This window comes from Carcharodon carcharias, chromosome 22 (assembly GCF_017639515.1).
Source record: "Carcharodon carcharias isolate sCarCar2 chromosome 22, sCarCar2.pri, whole genome shotgun sequence".
Taxonomy (NCBI): Eukaryota; Metazoa; Chordata; class Chondrichthyes; order Lamniformes; family Lamnidae; genus Carcharodon; species Carcharodon carcharias.
Genome location: NC_054488.1, coordinates 37,336,285 through 37,348,456, shown reverse-complemented (window position 1 = coordinate 37,348,456; position 12,172 = coordinate 37,336,285). Strand labels below are relative to the sequence as shown.

Here is a 12,172-nt window from a genome sequence, read left to right as displayed (position 1 = left end):
ACATATATACACAAGAAGCAATATTCACGAAATATGCAAAATGTATAAATCACCTTATTTGAGCTCTTTCCAATTCTATATAGTTTTATTATCCATCACAGTGCTGTCAATACGGACAGAACACCTGCTAAAGGATATGTTGAAAAAATCTTAATTCTATTTCTGGAAACGTTTTGATAGATCTTGTACAGTAGGAGTGAGATGCAATTTAGCTATACAACATTTCTACACAAGATTCTTCTGCATTTTGAAGGAAATATTTGTATGTAGGCATTCTTCTTTGATCTATATTACAGTGATCCATAATTTTCAGGGAAAATAACAGTAAGTTGAATTTTTGCCTTTACAAATGCGTAAAAAAAAACTCAGCAATGTCCTATCCACTGTTATCAACTCACACTTCCAGAAATATGTTGCCAAAAGTTTTTGCCCCGAAGGGTGAGGAAAAGTATCAAATAAATGTGGCAAATCATGAGATGCCCCAACTCCAGCAAAGTTTGGGCCATTACAATTTATTTGGATGTAAGAATTAGCAGGAATCCCAGGTGGGCTTCTACATTCAAATATTCATGTAGCTGCTTTGGCCAAGTGTATATATACATATGCAAATGATATGGATACATGTATTGTTATACGCCAGGTGGGGTAGTATGATGGTACTTTAGGTAATGTTAGACAAAGCTTTGTGTGAAGTCTTGGAAAAAAATTGCTGTTTTAAGGACTGCACTAAGATTTGAAAAGCATTCCTGAAGTATTACCAGAAGATAGCACTTAAAAAAAACTTCAGGAAACTAATTTAAATTCAGGAAGATTGAAATGGAAAGGAAAAACTGGGATAAAAATGTAAACCTTAAGGGCATACTAGAAATGACACAAATTAAAAACAAACTCTATAAAAGCAGGTTGCTAAAAACAAAATCAGACCAAAGTGAAGAAGTAAGAATGGCAATACTTTAGAAACAAACAAATGTTTTAAAAAACTTAAGGATCTGAGAAAGAAGGGGGATTGTGAAAATATGCAAACTATTAAAAAAGAGAATTGTTAAATATAGGTTTACGTAGGCATGGAAGTTCAAAATGAGAACTGAGATACCGAAAAGAAAATGTGGCTAATTTATTTTCTTACATATTTGTTAGCAAATCATTTATCATTTCTGCAGAAGTAAGTGATACATCAGAGTTCATAAAATTTTGCAGAAATTGCAAAAAGAAAACAAAAACTGGATCACTCAATTATTCAAATGGCAACGGGTCCATGCAGGGTTTATCTAACTGTATTTAAGGAAATGAGGTTTAAAAGTAGCCAGTGTTCTTGGAACACTTAACTCATAAAGGCAGCAATTTATGGGTTAATTTAAGTTTATAAATGTGGTTGCATGGTGGCCAAGGTTAGAAACTAAATGTGTCAGGGTACTTAGATGTTTTAGCAAGGCAAAATGAAATGGTAAAGGAGGAGGGAGTAGCCCCAATAAAGGTGACTTAAGGACAGCATTGAGCAGAATTAATCAGTAATCTCAGACTGGGAAAGATTAGATCATATAATTTCACATTAAGTTTGAGTGATGTACTAAGTCTGAAACTAGGGTACTGAACTCAAAGAAAGCCAAGTAGGTATGAGTTGGTTAAGATAGATTGGGAAATTAGATTAAAAGGTAGACAGTAGATGAGCAATGGTGAACATTTAAAGAAATATTTCATAATTCTCAATGAATCTACATCCGCTGGGAAATAAACACTCATATGAAAAAGTGACCTATCTGTAGCTAACTAATGTGGTTAACGATAGTACTGAAGTAAAAGAAGAGGCTTATAATATTTCCAAGAGTAGCAAGCCTGAGGATTGGAAGAGTTTTAGATACCAGGAAAGGATGATGAAAAACAATGACAGAGGGTGAAAATAGAATGAAAGCAAACTGGGTAGAAATATAAAAACAGATCATAAAAAGTATGTATAAAGGAAGAGAATAGTGAGAATGAAGGTGGTATCCTTACAGGCTGAGGCAGGAGAAATTATAATAGGGATGAGGAAATGACAGAGACCTTAAGCAAATATTTTGTATCTGTCTTCAAATTAAAGGACACAAAAACAAACCAGAAACAGTGGGGATCTTGCGTTTCAATGAAAGTGAGGAACTTAAAGTAATTCACATTATTAAATAAAAGCAACTGGAGAAATTAATGGAAGCCAACAAATCCCCTGGACTTGATGGCTTACATCCAAGGATTCCAAAAAAGACAGCTGCAGAGATAGTGAATGCATTGATTGTGATCTAAAATTCCCGAGATAGTGGATTGGAAGGCAGCAATGTAAGTTATTCAAGAAAGAGAGGATAGAAGAAACAAAGAGCTACAGCCCATTTAGCTTGACATCAGTTGTTCAGAAAATGCTGGAATCTATTATTCAGGAAGTGCTAACAGGGCTCTTAAGGAATCAAGATGCAAGTAGACAGAGCCAACATGGTTTTATGATAGGAAAACCATTTTTGACAAATCTATTTGAGATTTTTGAACTAATAAGAGAGATAAAGAGAAACCAGTGAATGTTGTATATTTGGCTTTTCATTTGATAAGGTGCCACATAAATGGTTGCTGCACAAGCTAAGGACTCATGAATTTTGGGGTAATACACTGGAATGGAAAGCAAATTGGTTAAAGAACAGGAGTAGGAATAAGTGGGTCATTTTCAGGTTGGCAAGCTGTTACCAGTGGGGTGATGCAAGATCAGTACTGGAGCCTCAACTATAGGTCCCCTATTTAAAACATATGCTTTTGTTTTAGCTTATAAATTAGATAGGTTCCCTGAATAGTGCTGCTGCTATTTTTGTTTTAGTGAGGTTAGTGTGCATGCTTGGTCTTTTTTTTCAAACAAACCGCCACTTTGCTCGCTGTCTCTCCCAAACCTTCTGCTTCCCTCTGACCCGCTCACTTCTTCCTGCTTGTCGCTTCCCTCCCCTGAACTTTGCTACTTCCCCCTCACCTGTGACCACGCTCGTCACTTCCCTCTTCCGAATCCAGTGCTTTCCGCTCGCCACATCGCTCGCTGCCCCTCTCCTGAGCCCTCATTGCAAGTGAGGGATTGGGAGAGGGGCGGTGAAAGGGAGGGAATGAGCAAGAGAGGCGGCAAGTGAGAAGGGAGCTGAAGGGCCTGAAGGGAGCGTCAGCAAGGGGAGGCAGGAGGTGTTTGGGAGAGGGAAGTGAAGAATTGGGTGAAGGAAAGGAAGCAGCAAGCTAGGGGAGGGAGTGGGAGGGAAAGAGAGGAAAGCAGCAAGTGGGAGGATGGGAGGGAGGGAAGCAGCAAATGGGAAGGTCGGGGTGGGAAGCGGGGAGCGGGATGGTTGGTGAAGGGAAGTGGGAAGGTCAGTAGAGGCAGCAAGCAGGAAAGTAGGGAAGCACGAATTAAGTTATTAAGAGTTAAAAGTTATATAGAGTAATAAGAGGATTTTTAATGTAAAAATTAAAGGTCAGGAACATAACTCATCCTTATTACATGTTTTCATATGGGAAAAGTGATTTTCATTTAGTACACCATCTTTCAGGAGCTAATGTGCTAACAAGGGACAGCTGTGTAAGATTCTGTGAGGGCTTGACAGGTTGGACTGAGATGCCGTTTCCCCTGGCTGGGGAGTATAGAATTAGGGGGTATAGTCTGAGAGTAAGTGGATGTTTAATTTGGGCTGAGGTAAGGAGAATTTTTTTCTTTTAAGATGCTCCTTAAAACCTACTTCCACCTATTTTCCCTTTTTGTGGCTCAGTGTCCACTTTTGTTTAGTAACACTTTTGTAAAATGCCTTGGGATGTTAAAGGTACTATGTAAATACAAATTGTTGTTGATGCAGACTACATAGAGCCCAAGGTCTAGAATACCAGTGCACATTACGTAGGTTGCTGCCCTTCAGGCAAGGTTCGGGATCTCTCGAGGCGGTGAAAATCAAGAGGGTTGTAGACAGTGTAGACAGAGAGAAACAGTTCCCATTGGTAAAAGGATCATGAATCACAGGGCATCGATTTAAGGTGAATGGCAAAAGAATCAGAGATGGCATGAGGAAAAGCTTTTTTATGCAGCAAGTGTTTAGGATCTGGAATGCACTGCCTGAGGGTGTGGTGGAAGGAGATTCAATGATAGCTTTTAAAAGGGTATTGGATAATTATCTGAAGAGATAAAACTTGTAGGGCTGTTAGGAAAGGATGGGGGAGTGGGACTAGCTGAATTGCTATTGTAGAGAGCAAGACATGATGGGCTGAATACAAGAAATAGGAGCAGGAGTAGATTAAATGGACCATCAAGGCTGCTCCATCATTCAATACGACCATGACTGATCTTGGGCTTCAACTCCATTTCTCACCCGCTCCCCATATCTCTTAATTCCCTGAGACACCAAAAATCTGTCTATCCCATCCTTAAACGTATTCAATGATAGAGCATCCACAACCCGTTGGGATAGAGAATTTCAAAGATTCACAACCCTTTGAGTAAACTAATTTCTCCTCATCTCTGTCCTAAACGATTGGCCCCTTATCCTGAAACTGTGCCCCCATGTTTTTGACTCTCCAACTGGCAGAAACAATCTCTCAGTGTTTACCTTATTAAGCCCCCTCAGAATTTAGTAGGTTTCAATGAGATTGCCTCTCTTTCTTCTAAACTCCAGAAAATATAAGTCCAATTTATTTAGCTTCTTGTCATAGGACAACCCCTTAACCCAGGGACCAATCTTGTGAACCTTCGCTGTACCGCCTCCAATGCAAGTATGTCCTTTCTTAAACGTGGAGACCAAAACTGCACACAGTATCCCAGATGTGGCATCACCCTGTACAACTGTAACAAGACTTCTTTATTCTTGTACTCCAATCCCCTTGCAATAAAGGTCAACATGCTATTTTCCTTCCTAATTGCTCGCTGCACCAGCTTGCTAACTTTCTGCATTCCTTGTACAAGCACACCCAAGTCTCTTTGAACATCAACGCTTAAAACTTTCACACCTTTTAAAATATATTCTGCTTTTCTATTCTTACGACCAAAGTGAACTTAGCACTTCCCTACATTATACTCCATCCGCCATCTTGTTGCTCACTCACTTAACCTGTCTATATATCTTTGTAGTCTCGCTGTGTCCTCTGCAGAGCTTACCTTCCCACCCAGCATATCATCAGCAAACCTTGATACATTACTCTCTGTCTCTTCATCTAATTCATTAAATTGCAAATAGCAGAGGCCCCAGCACTTATCCTTGTGGCACTCCACTATTCACAGCCTGCCAACTTGAAAAAGCCAGATTTATGCCCACACTCTGTTTTCTATCCTTTAGCCAATCCTCTACCCATGCTAAAATACTACCCTCAACTCCATGAGCCCTTAGCTTGCCTATTAACTTTTGTATGGCATCTAATCAAATGCCTTTTGGAAATCCAAGTATACTATAGCTACTGGTTCTACTTTATCTTCCTGGCTAGTTACATCCTCAAAAAACTCGAATAAATTTCTCAAACAAGATTTCCCCTTAGTAAAACCATATTGACTCGTTCTAATCGTACATTGCTTTTCTAAGCACATTGTTAAGACTTCCTTATTAATCAAATCAGCCATGTTCTTATTGAATGGCAGAGCAGACTAGAGGGGCCGAGTGGCCCACTCCAGCTCCTAATTCATATGTTTGTATATAATAGATTCTAGCATTTTCCCAACAATTGATGTTAGGCTAACTGGCCTGTAGTTCACTGTTTTCTCTCTCCCTCCTTTCTTGAAAAGTGGTGTAACATTTGCCAACTTCAATCTAATGGAAACATTCCTGAATCTAAGGAATCTTGAAAAATCATAGCCAGCACAACCACTATCTCTGCAGATATCTCTTTTAGAACCCTAGGATGTAGGCCATTGGGTCCTGGAGATTTGTCAGATTTTAGTCCCTCAAGTTTTACCAATACTTTTTCTCTGCTGATATTAATTTCCTCACTCTATTTAGCCCCTAGGTTACCATCTATTTCTGGTATAAAACTTGTGTCTTCTACTGTGAAGACAGACACAAATTATTAGTTCAATGTCCCTACCATTTCTTTATTCCCCATAAACATTTCTCCTGTTTCTGCTTCTAAGTGGCCAATGTTTATTTTAGCTACTGTCTTCCCCTTTACGTACTCATAAAAGGTCCTACAATCTGGTTTTATATTCCTGGCTAGTTTACTCTCATATTCTATGTTTCCCTTTTTTTTAAATCAACTTTTTGGTGTCTCTCTGTGGTGATTTCTAAAACACACCCAGTCCTCAGACTTGCTTATGTTTTTGCAACATTGTAAGATTCTTAATAGCCTCCTTCTGTGCTGTACCCATTCTATGATTCTATAATAGAATAGCGCTACACAAATTGTTGCCGCTTGACTAAACCACAATGTTGATGCAAGGATCACAAGACCTCTTTTGGTATTTCTTCCTAGACATCTTTGCCTTGTATGCAGATAGTTGTGACTTTTTGAAATGGACTATCCCATAAAGTTGTGGTTGCTTAGTGATTGAGCACATTTAAGGGTGAGATGGATAGATTTTGGATGCTAAGGGAATCAAGCAAAGAGGAGTTGAGGCCAAGCATCAGCCATGATCTCTTTAAATGTCCCAGTGTCCTTGAGAGGCCCTCTGGCCTAATCCTGCTCCTTTTTCTCACATGGTTATGAAAAAAAGCAGAATTCCATAAATACACAAGACAACTGTTAAATCAAAGTACTGTGGTAGAAATTATATATCCCACCTCCAGATGCCTAATAAGACCCGTGGCTAAATTAACTGTTCATGAGATACAGCAGAATGTGGTTATTTGAATTATAAATTGTCTAAATAGAAGGAAAAAGTGGACAATACATTGGGCTGCACTGCAGTCATGGTAGATCTGGTTTAATTATATACATAAAAGTTGTTGCTGTTGCAAATAGATAATTATGTAAACTAGAAAAATCATGTCTAAATCCAATGCACTGAAAAAATAATAGTTTGTCCATTAATTACAAAATACTTTTACCTTTGCAACTCCACAGCTTATTGTCTCAATCTCTCCATTTGAATATAACATCAAATGTTAGACATGCAGAAACGGTAATGCATTGATTAGTCTGTGATAGGTTTTGGTTCTAGCTTAACAGCTGATAAATAGAGGTCAATCCTAAGATTTAAGCTGTTTACAATATTTGTAAAAAAAAACTATGTGGATAGAGACACTACCAATAGCACCAAAACATGATTTTTAATTTGTACTATGTGTGGGATGCCCTGTAAATAAGTACGCGCTCCCAGGGACTTCCTGTCAGCAACCCAAAGCAAAAACAGTGCTGACACAGAGAAAACTTATTTGCATTCAGCAATATACAGCATGATAGAAAGAAAACACACGCAGAAAAATGCACAAATCTCCTGACAAAGATCTGATGACCTCAAGTCTCGAAGTTATCCCATGGACCACAGTTTGGAAATCTATATACCATGTCTTACAGGAGGAGACGGTGACATAGTGGTAATGTCACTAGACTAGCAATCCAGAGGTCCAGGCTAATGCTCTGAGGACATGGGTTCAAATCCATGGCAGGTGGTGGAATTTAAATTCAATTAATAAATGTGAAATTGAAAGCTAATCTCAGCAATCGTGACCACGAAACCATTGTTGATTGTCATTAAAATCCATCTGGTTCATTAATGTCCTATCGGGAAGGAAATCTGCTGTCCTTATCTGGTTTGGCCCACATGTGACTCCAGACCCATAGCAATGTGAATGACTCTTAAATGCTCTCTGGAATGGTCTAACAAGCCAATTCTGAGTCTAAAAAGAATGAAACTGGACAGACCATCTGACCTAGGCACTGGAAACGACAACAGCACACTGAGCCCTTTTGATCCTGCAAAGTCCTCCTTAGTAACATCTGGGGGCCTGTACCAATCTTGGAGAGCTGTCCCACAGATTAGACAAGCAACAGCCTGACACAGTCATACTCATGGAATCATACCATGTAATGCCCCAGGCACCCCATCACCATCCCTGGGTTTTCTTGTCCCACCGACAGGACTGAGGTGGCAGCACAGTGTTATTCAGTCAGGAGGGAGTTGCCCTAGGAATCCTCAACATCAGCTCTGGACCCCATGAAATCTCATGGCATCAGGTCAGAGATGGACAAGGAAACCTCCTGCAGATAACCACCTACCTCTCCCTCCTCATCTAATGAATCAGTACTCCTCCATGTCAAACACCATTTGGAAGAAGCACTGAGGATGGCAAGGGCGCAGAATGTACTCTGGGTAGGGGACTTCAAGGTCCATCACTAAGAGTGGCACGGTGGTACCATTACTGGCTGAGTCCTAAAGGACACAGCTGCTAGACTGGGCCTGCTGGAGGTGGTGAGGGAACCAATAAGGTGGAAAAAACAATTTGGCCTCGTCCTTATCAATCAACCTGTTGCAGATTCTTCTGTCCATAAATTCACTAGAGAGGATTCAAGTAACATCCCAGAAATAGTTGTAAATCAGGAAATGGAAGGGAGGGAGTGACTCGGGAAAAGTACAATCACCAGGGAAGTGGTACTGAGCAAATTGTTGGGGTTGCGGGCCGACAAGCCACGAGGTCCTGCTGGACTTCATCCTAGGGTCTTAAAAGAAGTGGCTAGTGAGATAATTAAAGTGTTGGTTTTAATTTTGCAAAATCCCTGTTAATAACAAATGTAACCTCTTTATTCAAAAAGGGAAGGAGACAGAAAGCAGGAAACTACAGGCCAGTAGGCTTAACATCTGTCACAAGGAAAATGTTAGAAGTTATTATTAAATATATTATAGCAGGGCATTTGGAAAAAATCAGGGTAATCAGACAAAGTCAACATGGTTTTGTGAAAGGGAAATCATATTTAACCAATTTATTGGAGTTCTTTGAAAAACTGTTGATAAAGGGGAACTGGTGGATGTGCTGTATTTAGATTTCCCGAAGGCATTTGATAAGGTGCCATATCAAAGGTTATTGCGAAAAATAGAAGCTCATGGTATATGGGGTAACATATTGGTATGTATAGACAATTGGCTAGCTAACAGGAAGCAGAGGGTAGGCATAAATGAGTCTTCTACTGGTTGGCAAGATGTAACAAGTGGTGTGCCACAGGGATCAGGGCTCGGGCCTGTGTACAATTTATATAAATGACTTGGATGAAGAGATCGAAGGTATGGTTGCTAAATTTACTGATGACACAAAGATAGGTAGGATAGTAAATGCGAAGAGGACACAAGAAAGCTACAAAGGGATATAGATAGGTTAAGTGAGTTGGGCAAAGACCTGGCAAATGGAGTATAATGTGGGAAAGTATGAAGTTGTCCATTTTGACAGGAAAAATAAAAAAGGAACATATTGTCTAAATGGTGAGAGGTTGCAGAGCTCTGAAATGCAGAGGGATCTCGGAGTGTTGGCTGCTCAGAAATACAGGACAGATAGAACAGTAGACTGTATATGAGTGAGAGGTGGGGGTTGGCAGAGATGAATTATGTTCTGTTCCAGATGTCTTATCATCTGCAAGGAACGCCTGTTGAAGGAAATGTGTGACTTGGACAACACTGAACATATGTAACTTTAGTGATTTGTGTTACAAATATAAACAGAGATAAAACATGAGATAGAATAGATGTCTGTTACAATTTGTGCAGAAAAGTTTTCCTTGGGAGGTCTAGAGTTAGCTAAATCATGAAATCTAGAGGTAATTACTCATGAGTGAGTTATACAGGTTAGCTGTCTAAAGGTCTACTTATCGATGGGAGGTGGGGGGTGGGTGGTGTGGGTGTGGTGAAGAGCTCTATAGTTCTGGGAAAGAATGAAGTTGAAGACACATTCATGGCTCATGCACTAAGCTCAGTCAGCTTTCCAATCCATGAAGCAGCTTTTTAGCATTTCAGAAAACAAAAATCATTCTTTTACTAGGATTAGAGGTTAATGATATTAAACAATTAAATCAATAATTTGTTTATGAAATCACAAGTTAGAAAATGGAACTGGAGGCTGTCAAAGACGATCAGGTATTACTTTCTCTCATTGTTGGTTGCGCACAAAATTTAGGATGATTAAGTTGATTTCCTATAAACAGTTACTGTTTAAAAAAATTGTTTATTTCCAAATGAATTATATATAACCACTAAGTTGCTAAACTTTTAAAAAATTCATTTATGGGATGTGGGCGTCACTGGCTAGGCCAGCATTTATTGCCCATCCCTAAGTGCCCTTGCTCAGAGGGCATTTAAGAGTCAACCACATTGCTGTGGGTTTGAAGTCACATGTAGGCCAGACCAGGTAAGGACAGCAGATTTCCTTCCCTAAAGGACATTAGACCTTTATTCGTGAACCAGACATTAGTGAGCCAGATGGGTTTTTCTGACAATCGGCAATGGTTTCATGGTCATTATTAAACTTTGAATTCCAGATTTTTTATCGAATTCAAGTTCCACCATCTGTCATGATGGGATTCGAACCCGCCTCCCCAGAGCATTACCCTGGGTCTCTGGATTACTAGTGCAGCGACAATACCAGTAAGCTATTGCCTTCCCCCAAAACTAAACTGCAGCTTTAAAAAAAATTGTTTTCCATCCTAGCTGCTATCTTGGATGAAGCTTTATCTGATCAGATCTGGCTACAGCTCTTTTTTGAGATGAGATGAACAACTGTTTCAGTCTTAAAGTGTGTCTCAGCTGTTTGTCTTGCAGATGATTTGCATTTCCTGTAATCATTTTCTTGACCTTCCCCCTATGTACTGTTGCTTCATTTATATTTTCCACTGTGCTTCATTTTATTCTTTCTAGAAATCTCCCTGTGTCTTTATTCATTTTTCTGGTCTCTTCTCTCCTTTTCTCTATGGTTCAGAACAAATTTTATGAAAAGGAAGTAAAAGAAAAAAATGTGGAAAAATCTAAATCAGAATAAAATACAAATGAAATATCAAATAAAAACAGAAATGCTGGAAATACTACAGCAGGTCAGATAACATCTGTGGAGAGTGAAACAGAGGCAATGTTTCAGGTCAATGATCTTCCATCACATGTGGGGAAAGTTAGAAAGTGATGGGTATGAAACAAGTAAAAAGGGGGAGAAGCTCTATTTCCCCCTCTCTCCACAGACAGTGCCTGCCCTGCTGAGTATTTTCTGTTTTTATTTCTGATTTCAAGCATCTGCAATATTTTGCTTTTCTACGAGTGAAATGTCCTTCTGATCCCAATGCCTATAACTCCATAACTCCAATTCGAATGAACTAAAATCACTTGCTCACCCTGTGCAATACTATCATTCACCTTCCTGGGTCCCATTTTAGATAGGTGTCCTTGATTTTATTCCTCCTATACTACTATTTTGCTTTTATCTCTATCCTTGGATATATTTAAGGCTGAGACAGATAGATTTTTGCCTCTCAGGGATTCAAGGAATACAGAGAGCAGGCGGGAAAGTGGATTTGAGGCTGAAGATAAGTCATGATTGTATTGAATGGTGCAGCAGACTCAACCAGCCATACAGTCTACTCCTACCCCTATTTCTTATGTTATGTATCTCTTAGTGCAAAATAAGTGGACATCTTACATCCATTTGCCACCTTCGCTTTCTTAAATATAATTGTATATTAGGTTATCTTTATCCCATCCATCTTTACACAATACAACAACTGTGTAACTATTTTCAGTGCCTTAAATATTTTTGGTAGAAGGTGACTTCTATTAACGATCAAAGTGAATTATGTCAATGTTGGAGAGTGCAAGCATCAAGCACTTCAAAATCAAGTACTGTGTTTATCAAATGCAAAATAAAGACTGTTAACAATTTGCCCTGATTCAGTCTGTTAAAATCCATAAACACTGAAAAATTAATTATGGTTTAGTTGTATCATTGTTGATTTTCCTTATTTGTCTGCAAATCATTCTCCATCCTCACCATAAGCTCCTCTAAGATATTGGTTTCCCTATCCTGTTCAGAATGAATTTTATATTTTAATATTTTACAATATATTAGTCTCCCATTCCTCTTACTCCTTTTTACTGCTAGTTTGAGAAGGTTTCTACATCTACTTACTTCAACTTTGGCTGAATGTGGCTGATTTATTCTAATCTCTGAAACATCTTTTAGTGCCAGTAGCAGGTCTCTCAAATGTTTGAGCAAGGGTCTGAGATTGTTGGTAAAACATAATGCAGAACCTC

At 39.0% G+C, this 12,172-nt stretch overlaps 1 protein-coding gene across 3 annotated transcripts in view; it reads right to left on the bottom strand.

Annotated features, from left to right (window-relative positions):
* The window catches only part of jmjd6 (jumonji domain containing 6, arginine demethylase and lysine hydroxylase), a 40,015-nt gene that overhangs the window by 1,542 nt on the left and 26,301 nt on the right, over window positions 1-12,172 (bottom strand). The window lies entirely within an intron of this gene.